Consider the following 16,256-nt stretch of genomic DNA (forward strand, 5'->3'; position numbering starts at 1 on the left):
ACTCATACTACCCTTAACATTTCTTTTAAGTCATAATCACTTTATGGTCACTTCATTTTCCTAAGTATCTTGAGTTCATTCTCATTATCGTTGTCGGCTCCGCTTAAAAATTCTTACGATTTCTACTCGCGCGGTCTCGGCTCCGACATTTTTATAAAATTGAGAAATCATTATTTTCATTTGAAATTTTTATGACAGTTAGGAAACTCAATATTTTAGTCTCTGTAAAACTTTCATGATTTATGAATACTTTTAAGTCTATCCTTTATATTTTCAAAATTCATAATTCGTAGCAGTTTTTGTCGCGTAAATCACTTTTGCAAAAATGACCATAACATTTGATCCGTAAATCGGAATCAAGTGATTCAAGTGCCTAAACGATCCTTATAACATTTTCTATCCTAAACAAAGGTTATTCTCCAAGAATATACAGTTTACAACTTCGGGACTTTCTGCAGAAACTTAAAGTTACGGTTTGTTGGTTTTAACGAAGTTACGTTTACGATCGGGATTTCATTTACACCTTAACTATCAACACAACCACCAACAATCATCATATCATCATCAACACACAAACTCCTCTCAAGAACATCGTGTTCTTGAGGCAACAACAACCAACCTTAAATCTACTTAACTTAATCATCAATATTTCATCAATAACACTTAGTAAGCTAGGTTTACTAACACCTACTAAGGATCTTAAAAATGAACCTTAAATAAAGTTAGGCCAAATATTTTTACCTTTCTTGAAAGCTTGAGATGTGTTCTTGAGGATGGTGGAGGCTTGGAAGTGCTTGGTATGATTTTTAGAACCTAAAACCACCATTGAAATCAAGAAACCAAAGAGAGGTTACTATTCACACTACTCACTAGTGAGTTTCTTCAATTTATTTCACCCATCAAACCTTGATAAAAAGAGATGAAAGATTTTCCTTACCTTAGTTTAGTTGCTAGGAGGCTTGGAAATTAATTGGGTAATTTTACAAGAACTAGAGCTTGGAGTTTTGAATTCTCATTTCCCTTTTTTTCTTCAAATTGCCGAATGGAAGCTTTGTGGGGGGGGGGGGGGGTATTTATACTACTTGGTTGCTTCTCTTGGATGATTTCTAGGTTGCTTCTTGGAAGGTGACTTGATATCTTTGCAACTTGATTTTATTCTTAGTAGGATAGCATTCTAGGTTTATTCTTTGTTGCCAAATCCATGGACATATCTTTGTAGCTTGCTAGCTTACAAGCTAAACTACAAGGTTAGCTCCTTAGCACACTATTTGCTAGCTAGCTTGGTCATCCTATGGTTAGCTCACTATTTGATGAAGTAACCATGGTTACTTCCTCACCATGGTTTAGTTAGTGCGTTAAGTTTAATTAATCGTTTACACGTTCACTCGGTTACTTAAACGTTCTCCGTAATACTTACTCGTAAGTGGTTCGCAATGAAATTCCTTTCGTATTTATTCCTTATATTTTTATTTATCCTACTTGAATATAAATCCGTAGGGTTTTAGTCTCGTAATTATATTGTGATTCCCATAATCCTCGATAAGTCGTAATTACGGTCGTTTTTCAAAGTGTGTTTTCTTTGAAAACTAATAGCGTTTACATACACTCGTTTGGTATGTATAGTCGTAATATCAATTCCGAAACTCATTTTCTCATGCACTATATAGTGTGGGCTCAAAAGTTTTTCCCTTCTGTCAGGGTTACTATTCATTAAACGTTTTACAAGGTCTCAAAAATTTGAGTTATTACAGTTTTCCCCTCTAACAAGGATTCCGTCCCGGAATCAATTAGAAAATAAGTGGGGATATCTATTCCTCATTGTGTCTTCAAGTTCCCAAGTTGATTCCTCAACATTTTGATTTCTCCACAAGATCCTAACTAGCTTCACCGTTTTGATCCTCAGCACTTGTTCTTTCTGGTCCATTATCCTAACTGGCTACTCGATGTAGGTCAGGTCTGGTTGTAAATCTACCTGCTCGTACTCTATTACATATCAGGCATCGGCATGGTACTTTCTCAATATGGACACGTGGAACACGTTGTGTACTTGTTGCAAATTAGGAGGCAAGGCGAGCTCGTAAGCTAGAGGTCCTATCCTCCTCAAAATTTCAAAGGGTCCTATGAATCTGGGACTCAGCTTCCCTTTCTTTCCAAATCTCATCACTCCTTTCCACGGAGATACCTTCAATAACACCGAATCTCCTACTTCATATTCCCTATCCTTCCTGGTCTGGTCGGCGTACTTCTTTTGTCTGTCCTGGGCTGCTACCAGTCTCTTCCTGATGAGTCCTACCATTTCTCTGGTCTGCTGGACTAACTCTGGTCCTAACATCTTGTGTTCTCCAACTTCATCCCAACACAGGGGAGAGCGACATCTTTTCCCGTAAAGAGCTTCATACGGGGGCATTCCTATGCTAGCGTGATAGCTATTATTGTAAGAAAATTCGATCAGGGGTAAGTGATCATCCCAATTTCCTTTAAAATCGATGGCACACACTCGCAGCATATCTTCTAGGGTCTGTATAGTCCTTTCGCTTTGTCCATCAGTCTGGGGGTGGTAAGCGGTATTCATGTTTAGTCTGGTGCCTACACATTCCTGGAAGCTTTTCCAAAATCAGGAATTCAACCTCGGGTCTTTATCTGACACTATGGCTACAGGAACGCCGTGTCTTACTATAATTTCCTTCAAGTAAATATCTACCAACTTGTCTACGGTGTACCTTTCGTTGATTGGTAGGAAGTGTGTGGACTTGGTCAGTCTATCAATGATAACCCATATAGCATCGTGATTAGTCTTTGTCCTTGGTAAGCCCGTCATAAAATCCATGGCTATGTGTTCCCATTTCCATTCCGGAATTTCTAGGGGTCGTAACAGTCCACTAGGTCGCTGGTGTTCTGCCTTCACTCTCTAGCATGTCAAGCACTTGCTGACCCACTCTGCTACTTCTCTCTTCATGATAGGCCACCAATAATATTCCTTAAGGTCACGGTACATTTTCGTACTTCCTGGGTGGATTGAATATCTAGAGTTGTGCCCTTCATGCAACAGCTCGTCCTTTAATTCTTGCACATTCGGAATCCAAATCTGGGACGCATACCTCATGATCCCTTTCTCATCCTTCTCGCATCTCACTTCTTCACCGGTTAATGTCCCTTTTCCTCACTCATCTTCTTTTCCTGACATACTCGTATCTTTTCAGTCAGTTCTGGTACTAGCTTAATCTCAAATAATCCTTCCGTTCCCTTACCGGTTACTCTCACGTCAATTTCCATCTTCTCAAATTCCTTAATTAATTCCTCCGATGTCATTATCATCTTGAGTCTTTCCTTCCTACTAAGGGCGTCAGCCACCATATTGGCTTTACCCGGGTGATACAAAATTTCACAGTCGTAGTCTTTTATCAACTCTAACCATCTCCTCTGTCTCATGTTCAGTTCCTTCTGAGTAAAAATATATTTGAGGCTTTTATGGTCAGTGTAGATCTCGCATTTCTCACCGTATAGGTAGTGTCTCCAAATTTTTAGGGCAAATACTATGGCTGCTAATTCTAGATCATGCGTAGGGTATCTGCTCTCATATTCCTTCAGTTGCCGAGAGGCATGCGCTATAACTTTTCCGTGCTGCATTAGTACACATCCTAATCCTTTAAGAGATGCGTCGCTGTATATCACAAACTCTCCCTTTCCATCGGGAAGAGCGAGCACTGGTGCTGACACCAGCCTCCTTTTCAGTTCTTGAAAACTTTCCTCACATTTTTCCGTTCATACGAACTTTTCTGCCTTTCGGGTAAGTCTAGTCAGTGGACCGGCTATCTTAGCAAAGTCTTGCACGAATCTTCGGTAATATCCTGCTAAACCCACGAAACTCCTAACCTCTGCCGGGGTAGTTGGTCTTTCCCAATTGGATACCGCCTCTATCTTGGCAGGGTCAACTAAAACTCCTTTGCTACTCACCACATGTCCTAAAAACTGAACTTCTCTCAACCAAAATTCGCACTTTGAGAACTTGGCATACAATTTCTCATTCCTTAAGATTTCTAAGACTATCCTCAATTGTTCTGCATGTTCTTGCTCTGTCTTTGAGTAGATCAGAATATCATCGATAAAAACTATCACACATATATCCAGGTACTTTTTGAACACTTTGTTCATCAAATCCATAAAGGCTGCGGGTACATTGGTTAACCCAAACGACATGACTAAGAACTCATAGTGTCCATACCTAGTGCGAAAAGCAGTCTTCGGTATATCTTCCGGTTTGATTTTCAACTGGTGATATCTTGTTCATAAATCTATTTTGGAAAAATGTATAGCTCCTTTGAGTTGGTCGAATAGGTCATCAATTCTGGGAAGAGGGTACCTATTCTTAATAGTCAGTTTATTCAGCTCTCGATAATCTATACATAATCTCATGTTATCGTCCTTTTTCTTGACGAATAGTACTGGCACTCCCCATGGCGACACACTGGGCCTTATCATTCCATTATCTAATAATTCTTGCAGTTGAGAAGCTAGTTCTTTCATCTCAACTGGGCTATATGGGGCCTTGGATACTGGTGCCGTCCCTGGCGCTAACTCTATAGCGAACTCTATTTCTCGGTCAGGTGGTAATCCTGGTAAGTTTTCTGGAAATACATCCTCGAATTCGTTTACTATGGGTATATCCTGTATATTGGGGACCTCCTTCTTGGTATCTATCACATAAGCCAAATAGGCCTCGTTACCTTTCCTTAACAATCTCTTTGCTTGAAGCATGGTCAGAAATTTCTGGTTCTGTCATTGACCTTTAAACATTACTTCTTTTTCATTCTGCACTCTTATCTTCACTTTCTTCTGTTCACAATCTATTTGCGCTCCGTTACTGGATAACCAATCCATTCCTAAGATCACATCAAATTCTCCTAATGCGAATGGTATTAGGTCGACCTCAAAGATCTTCCCTTCTAATTTCAGCTTGCACTTAGGGTATACTTGATTTACAGGGATTATTTCTTTGTTTGCTATTTCCACTCGTAATACCTCACGTAAGGGTATGGCATTAAGTTTTAACTTTCTAGCAAAATCTTGAGATATAAAAGACTTGGTTGCTCCAGAATCAAATAGGACATTTGCATGTTCGGAATTTAACAAAAGGGTACCTGCTATCACGTCAGTGTTTCGGACAGCATCCTGAACAGTCATGTTGAAGGTCCTAGCGGCTGGAGGTCGGTTGGATGCAGCTTTGCTCATTCCTGAGGCTGGGGGCTTCAACATTGGGCAATCCCTCTTCATGTGTCCTGCCTTTCCATATTGGAAACACGTTACTTTGGGACGGGTGCAATTGTTGGCAAGGTGCCCGATTTGGTCACACAGGTAACATCTCAGAGGGGCTCTGGTCTGGGTACACACTCCAAGATGCCTCTTCTTATAGGTTTGACACTCTGGTATTGGGGCACGTGGTTGGCTATGAAATGTTGCCCTAGATTGTACGCCGCCCTGGTCAACGCTCTCACTCGGGGCCTTTCTGAATCCGGGGCCTCGTTCAGGTTGGGACACCGCTCCCCTGACGAACCTGCTTGGAAGGCTCCTGTTCCCGGTTCCTATTCCTTGGCTTCCTATCTTCCTTTTCCTATTCTTCTTTTCTTTCACAATCTGCTCACTGCCAGCTTCAATAATCGAGGCTTTCTGTACTAAGGTGGCATAGTCTGTCAGCTCTAACACTGCTACTCGGTTCTGTATCCATTGTTTCAGACCAAGCTGAAACCTTCGCACTTTCTTTTCTTCGGTATTCACAAACTCAGGCACAAATCTAGACAACTCAGTAAATTTGGCCTCATATTCTGCCACAGTCATCTTATCCTGTTTCAACTCCAGAAACCTAATCTCCATCTGGGTTTCCATGAACCTAGGGAAGTACTCGTCTAAGAACAGTCGGGTAAATCTATCCCATGGGATCACAGCATCAGTTTCTAGGTTTCGTTTGGACTCCCACCAATAGTTAGCTTCTCCTTTCAGCATGTAAGAAGCGAAAATGGTCTTATGTCGTTCCTCAATACCTAGTATCTCGAAGGATTTTTCTATTTCTTTGAGCCAGGCCCGTGCTTCAATGGGGTCGGCAGATCCTAGAAACTCTAGGGGTTTGAGAGATTTGAAGGCTCTAAAGGCAGTGGCTGCAGTCTGTTGGGCAGCATGGGGCTATGGTGGAATAGGTTGTTGGTTCAGATTTGCTCTTAGCAGTTCCATAAATTCATTCATGGGGTTCCCTCCCTATTGGGTATCCTCAGCCTCTTCTTCTATATATTCTTCCTCATCATATTCGTTATAGTCTAGGTCTTCTTCACTTTCCTCATTTACTACTGGGTCACCTCATTGTTGGTTAACAAACTCTGCGGGCTGTGCCATGGTTCCTCTTCTACGGGGTGGCATTGTTCTGATAAAGAAAATTGGTCACATGATTATAACAGTTGGGTTATTTTATTCATATGTAAGCATGTCATTCATTATTTAACAGGTTTTATAAAGTGCAGTAATATAGACATCATTTCTTAATAACTGCTTAGCTATATATTCATAAGATCTCCCATTTATATCTTGGGGATGAAACAACTAGCCGAGTTCATACATGCCTGGTTATAATCTATCACTACTAGTTCTAAATACTAAAATGAAAATACATAAGACGTGTACCTTGAAAGGCTAGGAACGCTATCTACTACTAGCAATCCTATCAAAATTGGTGACAAGTCACTCAGCCTTCTTCAAGGTCTACATCTAGTCACTAATCTCTCAGTCACTATCACTGCGAGTGAGGTCACGCACCCTCCTCATCGCTCCTGCAATCATCATCTCTGCATCCATTACCGGGATGTATCCTCCCACTGATGTCATCCTCATCTGAACCCTGGTACGGAGCTCGATCCCATCGATCTCTCTACGGGCTATGCCTGGGGAAGCAGCTCTGAAATCTCCTGGGTATCCTAGTCGGGTGGCTCTCTCAGCTGTCAGTGCCTGGCGTAACTCAGCAATGCGAGCAGATGCCGCAGTGATCTCAGTGTTAAGCTGACCCACTATCCAGTCGTGTACGGCTACATGCATGGTCACCGGTGGTGGTAGAGGTGAATCTGGGTCGCTAGAGGATATGTCATGGACCTCATGGAACTGTGCGGGTATCGCCTCCTCATCATCATCATCAGTATAGGACATAGGGATCTGGATCCCTAGGGGTGGTGTAGGAGAGCGAATAGCCTGGTGTGGGTACATCTCTACATCTCTCCATACTACGCCATTAGCTACGGGGACATGAAGCTCAGTCTCCTCCTCTAGGACATCCTCAGTAGGGTCATCGTCTGAATCATTAATGGGTGGGCTCTCTGGCTCGGGAATAGGGTCACGCTCAGGAATCATGACATCATCAACAGGTTCAAGCTCCCTCCTAGGCTCCACTGGTACCGGACACAATAGGCAAGGTATTACTAACTTAGAGTTGGAATTCCCTTGAGGGTAAAATAGTCAAGACTACCTGTGCAGCCTGACGACGAACTCGACTTGAGCTCCAATTGATTGTTTTATTATTCTTAGGTCTACGTATTTTATATCATATCGTTTCCAAGATTTGATAACCTAAGGCTCTGATACCATTTCTGTGGCGCCCCAAAACCCGGGGTCAGGAGTCTCGGAAGCCACGCCATCTAAACTCATACAACTCACACTACAATATGTAAATACTCACGCTTCACGACCCCACACTTAACACACACACACTTACAGGTTATTGTCTTGGAAACGAACCATCATTACTAGAGAAATTTTATTACAACCCAAATATAATTAGTCTTACCAGGGAGTGACCTTTAGGTAAGGTTAGTCCGCCGGCCAAATATACGTTTCTTATCTCTTATCTTACATAAACCATACTTATAAATAAGCCGAACTATAAACAACTGAAAACTAACCCAGCTTATTCTGACTACCTGAGGTACAACACCAAACAATCTAAGGAACAACTGGCCATTTCCTACCCGTTTTCTGGATGTGGTTCTCATGGCAGGCATCTTGATTCACTGTTGTGTTGTGTCAATTTAAGAAAACAAGTGTGAGCTATAATGCTCAGCATAATAATGTACAGTATGAAAATGACTGTATGATAACATCATATATTATATATATGTTTTTTCGAAAATAGTTTTTCCTTGGTGTCACGCACCTTCTTATGAAAACAATTCTTTAAGGGGTTTTTATAACCTGCGAATACCTTAGTAGTAATCCCAGCACCTAGGATTGGGTTACGGTATTGCATCTCAATTCCAATTGGAAGAATTTGGACAATCACTAGAGCCACCGCATACGATGATCAGTCGTACTACGGATATAGTAACCTTTTCTACTAGTAAAAGGACGAAACCGTCATCTCTCGGGTATCACCCTGGCCGCATACGGGCTACGTGTCCCATTTTCGGGTATATACACATAGTTCACAAGTTCCTGAGTACACTGAGTACCTTCGCCTGTGGTACCTTTGGTAGCCCATCTAGCACACATAGTACTAGAGTCTACCCCTCCCTTGTCCTTTAAAAGAATTCTATCAATCTCGAGAACTCGAACCACATCGAAGTTCCCCAAGCGTTTTGCTTGTTGATAGAAATAGTTTATCTCTTTAAGATATAATTGTATATATATGTATATACGTACTTCCGAGAATTTCGGAGGAAGTACTAAGGATGTGAGTTGACCGTTGTCAACAGATAATTAATAAGGGGAAAAGTTTCTTCTCGAAACTATATTCAATATAATAATAAGTCGGGATAATATTCACCGACGATCTGAAATTATTCGAATAATACTTCTAAATCAGAAAGTATGTTTTATATCAGGATCTATGATCTTTAAATCAATATCAATCCATTAATAAATAATAATTAATTAAATAATAGTCTATATTTAATTAAATGATAATTGATATTAATCATACCTCGAATGAGTTTACTCCCTAAAAGATTTATTTAAATAATATTCCTCAACTAGTTTGTGTTTACATAATTAATAATCTATAATGATTAATCGGGTTTGAATAAATAAACGTTGAAGTATACTACTCCTATAATAAGGGAATACGTATATAATATTTATTATCCGAATCAATAAAATATAGTTGAGGGAATATGCTCGTTGGGAAATCGTTTTAAAAGTTCGAGGTGTTTTAATGTTTCGTAAATGGACGATGAGTCCCTTTAAAACGTACTATTATGGACTTAACCCGTCCTATAATATCTCCGGAATGATTTCCGGGTTTTATCTTAAATCCCGACCAACCCTCGGCCTTATATAATATGTCACACTTAAAGCGAAATAACATTTCACGATATATACTTATTGTACAACATCGCTATATTATGTGAAAATTCAACAACTACGCATCATGGAAAACATGGTATTTAAGCGATGATAGTAAAACAATTTTTTCACAACACAACAGTAAAAATGGAGTTGGGTTTGTAAACTTTCCTGGGTATCTCGAGGTGGAGGATTTAGATGATTTGTTGGCTCACTTTCCAATTCTTTCAGGAACCGTTGTGTCATCTATGACCAAAATATCTTCAATCAGCACAGAGTCAACAATAGTTTCTATTCCCAGCTTATTCATTTATACTCTCTCGACGGATATTGCTCATCCATCGAGTAGTGATTGTATCCCGACGGAAAAGCTTGACAGCAGTTATCCGTCGGATAGCACATCCACTCACTCGATGGATATCACTCATCCGTCGAGTATCTCTGCATAGCTTCAAACTTCATTTATTTCAAGTGTAGAAGATTTAGTGGTTGTACAGCCACTCTTAGGACTGAGAGAGAAGAGTGTTTTGAGTGAGAGTCTGGGTTGCTCCCAGGAAAAAGGAGAGGAAATGAGTGAAACTCTGCAATCCATTTCTTCAGGATTGGCAAAAGAGAGTGAGAGGAGTCCCACCTTAGTAGGTGAAGGGAGGGTGTGAGGGTGGGGAGCCAGGGTGAGACCCTGATGCAACAAAAGAGAGAAAACGAGAGAAATGCGGGTACTGGAGCTATAAGGATGGATGTCATTGCTAGTGAGTTAATGAATGTCCAGGATGCAGACAGGGAAGGAATATCTCAGCATCCTAAAGCTGTTATAGATTCTACTTCTCTTGATGCTGAGGCATTTACTCACCCTGTTCCAGCTTATCAACTTCTAGCTGAACAAGGCAATGGCAATGCAGAAAGGATGCTGAATTTGGTGCATACCACACAGTCCATGATGAGAGCTAAGGATGCCATCACAGCTTTACCTTCTACATCTGGTGATGTGGACTATGAGACTGGTGGTTCAGCTGATTTCTTTGGTGATGGAAGTGGGGATAGTGAAGATGAAGCAATGGACATAGGGGAGAAGTAGGCTCAAGTTCAAGATCAGGTATGCCATCATGGGCTTTCTCCAAGCACTGTGATGAGCATTACTTCAAGACAACCCTAATACAGTTAATCAATCAGACAAATACTGCTCTTCAAACCACTACCAATGCAAGCACCAAGAAGCTCCTTCAAGCACATCTAGCCTCCCTGCAATTTCAATAAATCCAGGGCTTTCGGCATGCCAGGGATGTAAACACCATGAAGGGTGATATTGAGGAGATGAAGAAGGCCCTTTCAGACAGGATAGATTCTAAACTTCCAGAAGCTACAATGCTTGACATCAAGAGGAAATTAAGGAAAAATTCTGATCTGTCAACCAAAATAGATGCCTTGGACTCAAGAATGTCAGCCTTGGAAGCATCTTTAACTGTCATTCATCTGCATCAAGCCCAACAAATAGATCTACTTCAAAAACAGGTGGCTGCTCAAACCCCCTCCTCTACTCAACTTGATGATAACAAAAAGGGGGAGAAAGGACCAAGTGAGGGGGAGAGGCTTCAAATTCAAATCAGCAAAGTAATTGTGCCTTCAATTACTATCTCAAAGCCATCAGTTACAGATAGTATAGATCTGATCAATGCAGCAGCAGCCAACATAAGAGCAGCTGATAAGGAGAAGTTGTGTTTAGTCAACTGGGAGAAGATTGATGAGGAAATACAGAAAAAGTTTGAACTTATCAAGGAGCCAGTTAAGTCAGCCATCCATCACTTTCAAGTCAAGCAAATTAGTGTGAATGAGATGAGCATGAATTATCTGGAAAAAGGACAGCCTTCCTGCATCAAATCTCCAAAGGCTGAAATAATTCTTAAACCAAGGGTAAATTACTCAAAATCATCATTGAAGAACCCTTTGGATACTGTGTATGAGATACCTAAGCCTGATGAGAAGAAGCTTCTGTCAAGTTCAATTGTCTTCTACAAAGATCCAGCTGATTCAGCTTCAAAGAGAAGAATTGCTAAAATTTTCAGGAATGGGAAGGAAATTTGTGTGGTGGCTGGACATCCTCAATTTGCTCAAGTAAAGAGAGAAGAAAAAGCTAGATTGAAGCAGGAAAAGAAGCAAGCTGCTCTGGATGCTAAAAAGACTAAACAAAAGAAAGAGCAGATTGCTATCTTGGCCAAGCTACATATTGTGAATTCATCATAACAAATTCCTTCTCAGCCATCTGAAGTTATTGAATCAAAGAAGCTAGTTGAACAACAGAAGAAATCTCCAAGAATCAAGGAATTGGCTAAAAGAACCAAAAGGAAACTGGACATTGTTAACAAGGAATTGGAAGATCAATTTCCTAAGGAATCCATACCATCTACATCTCAAGCATCAAAGCCCTCTGTGGTATTTGAAGATATCAGGGTGGTGGATCCCTACAGGAATATTCATGGTGAACCTATTGTGCCCAAGGATGAGCCAATAGAATGGGAGAACATACCAATTCCTGACTTCAATCTACCAATCCTTAGCAAGCCAAGAAGAACAAAGTCAAGAGCAGTCAAGAAAGTGAAGCTGTCTCCTCTCAAATCCAAATTAGCAGTCAAAGCTCAATCCAAAGTCAATAAGGGAGATTACATGTACTTGTGTGACATCAAAGAATTTTCTGATCTAAACCTTTATCTAGATGAACTAGATGAAGTGAGAGGTATTGATGCATACAGAAACCTACCTGAAAGGTTAGTGTTCATGTACAAAGGAGGAAAGGAGATTCAGTGGCCACTTCACAGGATCCTTCAAAAAAGCCAAGTTGTACTGATTAAAGTTTATTCATCCTTCAAGAAGAACTTTGGGTTCAACGTTACTGCAAGAAGATTAGTATTGAAGAAGATTGAAGAAGTAAGGAGTGTTAGAGCTAAAGATGCACTCCCAAAGACTCTAATCATCCCTTACACAGGGAGAAGAGTGCATCTAAGGCCCTACTGGCTGATGGAGTTCATAGATGACAAAGGTGTGAGAAGATTCTTCAGATTAGAAGACCAATTGAGCATCTCTAGCAATGAGACTCTCTTGGAAATGCAAGGAAAGCTAAATCTCTCAGAATCTGATGAACTGGAATTCCACAGGCAGCTCCAAAATCAGATTGAAGAAAACAACAGAAAGCTTGGAAAGAGATCCAGACCTTCAAGGAACTAGATAAATCTGCTCAGGCTAGAGGAGCATCTTGAAAATGACTGTGAGCAAAACTTTGTACAATTTTTGAAACACTTTTCAGTAATATCTACTTTCTTTTAAAGTCATATTTTTAGGGTGTTTTGTTATCATCAAGTATCTCTTAATTTACGGCAACAATTCCAGTAGACATAAATTGGGGGAGATTATTGTGTATATGTTGTGTACTTGATGATTTCATGAACAAAACACCTTGGTAGATTTTACTTAGTGAAATTATGTAGCACTCGACGGATAAGATTTATAGTCCCGACGGATGACTCATTATAGTCCCGACGGATGATGACTCATTATCCATCGAGTGAGTAGCTTATGTAACAATAAGTCTGTAGCACATTTTTGCATACACCATTGTATAGATTCTGTAAGTAGTATTCAAGTCATGTTGACTTTAACTAGATATGCAGAATAGGTTGATTAATTATACATAGATGATGTCTTGTAATTCTGCATAAATGAAATAAAGTCAAGTGTCAGATTGCTACCCGACGGATAAACTATAATGAAGTCGACGGATGATCAACTAGACAACCCGACGGATGATCAATGACTCGACGGATGATCAATGACTCGACAGATGAACAATGACTCGATGGATGATTATGAACCCGACGGATAAAGAATTCAAATATATGTTGGCAGTGACAACACAGTCACATGCGTCGAGTGGATGCAAATGGAATGTGGTAGCCTATTCAACTGGGTTTTCGAGAACAAAGAAGCATTGCCATTTCCATGTTATTATAAAGATATTCAAAGATGCTGGAATAGAGTAATGAAGAAGCATTGTAATAGACTAGATAGTTTTTGTTTTATTATCTTTTCTTATTACTTTGTAATCTTGGTGATATATAAACCAAGAAGTAGCAACTAAGAAACTATCTATCTAAGCAGAAAAGCAGAGAAACATTTGTAAGCAGAATTCTTAGCATTTCTCTGTAGTCTTAGTTGTTCAATTGTTGTAGCAGCTGTGAGCATTTTGCACACAGGGTTCTCTCGATATATAATATATATCTCTGGTGGAATCATTCAAATCCACCAGAAAGTTTTTAAAGACTCTTGTTTTTAATTACTTGTGATTTGATTCATTTAAGTTTTTATTCTGCATTGTGCTAATCAATTCACTTATATATATATTTGAGTCAGAACTATTTTATTTCAAGAAAAAGTTTCAAGAATTCCATTCAACCCCCCTTCTGTAATTCTTGTTATATTGTTAAGGGACTAACAAACCTCTTAGGAAAAGGAGGTGGAGGATAGACCTGTTTCTCCCCTGTATTACCATCAGGAGGAGTGTGTTCCACAGTTTTCTTCCTTGATTCCACTTCTGCTTCCTTCTACACCACTTTTTCAGCTACAATCTCATCTTCTGGATTTAGCAAAGGTGTAGACACACCTGTATTCTGAACAAAACTTTCAAAATCTTTGTCTTGCTGAAATTGGGGGCTTGCGACCTTTTCGGACCTCAAGGTGATGGCATTCACCTGTTCATTAACTTCCCTCTTACCTGGATTAGCTTCTGTATCAATAGGAAGCATTCCTAGTGGTCGATTCAACAAAGCATTGGCAATCTGCCCAATTTGATTCTTCAGCGTCTTGATAGAAACTGCTTGGCTCTTGCACATGAGCCTCAACTCCTCTAGTTTAGATTTTTCATTAGATTGACTTGTACTTTCATACGGTAGTTACTGAAGTTGGAGTTTTTGTCTTGGTGCATATTGTGGTTGTTAAAAACCAGGAGGGTTGAATTGCTTTGCTACATATTGCTGATAAGGCTATTGCACCGTATTCTGATTGTTTCTCCAGCTGAAGTTAGGATGATTCCAGTTGTTGGGATGATAAGTGGCAAGAACTAGTTACTGCGACCTCTGAAAGTTGCTCACAAACTGATCTAATTCACAAGATATAGCACAATGCTCCATCGCATGCTGACCTGCACACAGCTCACAAATACTGGTTATCTGATTAACACCATAGTTAGCCAGAGAATCAATCTTTATTGACAACGCCTTTAGCTGAGTAGTGATAGCCGTAGCTGTATCCAATTCAAGAACTTCTGCTACCTTGCCCTGTGTCAATCTCTGGGTTGGATATTGATATTCATTAGCAGCCATCAGTTCAATTAGCTCATAAGCTTCCTTATAGGTCTTTGCCCATTATGCTCCACCCGATGATGTATCAAGCATGGGTCTTGACTATGCTCCCAAACCATTGTAAAAATAATTGATGATCATCCAATCAGGCATGTCATGATGAAGACACTTCCTAAGCATCTCCTTGTAGTGTTCCCAAGCTTCACATATAGTTTCTCCCGATTGCTGACAAATTGAGTAAGAGCATTCCTGAGTGCAGCTGTCTTCGCCATACCATAGGGAAGAATTCAGTAAGAAACTTCTGAGCAAGATCATCCCAAGTAGTGATAGAACCTGCTAATAGAGAGTGTAACCAGCTCTTAGCCTTGTCCCTCAGAGAGAATGGGAATAGTCTCAGTTTTACCACATTATCAGACACACCATTGAACCTGAAGGTGTCGCAAATCTCTATAAAAACCTTATTTTGCATATTTGGATCTTCAATTAGAGCACCCCCAAACTGGACTGAATTCTGTACCATCTGAATTATGCCAGGCTTGATCTCAATAGTATTAGCTGCGATAGCTGGCTTGACAATGCTAGATTGAATGTCATTGATCCTGGGTTGAGAAAAATCTATCAACGCTTTCGTTGGTGCTGCCGGATCTCCCATTGTAATGAGTACCTGAAATACAACAAGTAAACCGTGAAAGCAAAAGAGTCCGAGTCAGTGAACTTTAACGACCACTGATGTCAAGTACATAAACTAAAAATTAACACCGAGTCCCCGGCAGCGGCGCCAAAAAACTTGTTAGGGAGAAAATACACGTTAAATTACACGCAAGTATACGCGTTCGCAAGTAATATAAGATATAAATCAGATTCATTCCCACGGAGACTCTTTTTAGTTAACTTAAGATTATGCACTTATGCAACAATGGTATGGCTATCTCTCAATGCTAAGACAATAACAAGTTAAGATGTTTATAACTAAGATTAAACTAACATGCAATTAATTAAGAATAAAAGTGATTGAATTAACTATATGAGACAAACATGGGATTCTAACTTCATTACTACTTCATTCAAAGTCATTGTTCTTAACCTTAGCATGCACTGGTGATGACAACTAATCAGATAACACGAAACTAGTAAACGCCAACTTTCATTGTACGAATACCTTACTACCAGACATCCAATAAAGAGATAGAAGTTGAATACACACCAATTATGTTGAGACCCTATATGTCTATATAATTTGACAACATAAAGGTTTAATGTGCAAGTTATCTATCGTGATTACATAGGGCAAGTAAGATGGTTAATGTGGCGCCCTCCAAACCCGGGTCAGAAGTTTGGGGTCCACACACACACACACGCCTTATTTATAACCTGCTTATAGCAATAATAAAGATAACAATAATATGCAGTGACCCTATTTACCAACTACCACGGATCGCAACAGGTTAAAGTATGCACACAAGCCACACATCTACTTATATTACATACTGTTCAAATCCCAACTGTTCCAAACTCAAAACTGAGTATTAAACATTATTACAACCTTTTACAGACTTAAATTATCCCAAAAGAAACCTACTAGCTTAGCTCGATCAACCTGAA

At 39.9% G+C, this 16,256-nt stretch overlaps 1 non-coding gene across 1 annotated transcript; it reads left to right on the forward strand.

The window, feature by feature from the left end:
• Nucleotides 1-14,805: 14,805 nt before the first annotated feature.
• Nucleotides 14,806-14,911, forward strand: LOC141681308 (small nucleolar RNA R71). The gene has a single exon (XR_012558748.1). It is a non-coding gene; the product is annotated as a small nucleolar RNA R71 (small nucleolar RNA).
• The last annotated feature ends 1,345 nt before the right edge of the window (nt 14,912-16,256 follow it).

The sequence above is a fragment of the Apium graveolens genome, chromosome 8 (genome assembly GCF_009905375.1).
Source record: "Apium graveolens cultivar Ventura chromosome 8, ASM990537v1, whole genome shotgun sequence".
NCBI lineage: Eukaryota > Viridiplantae > Streptophyta > Magnoliopsida > Apiales > Apiaceae > Apium > Apium graveolens.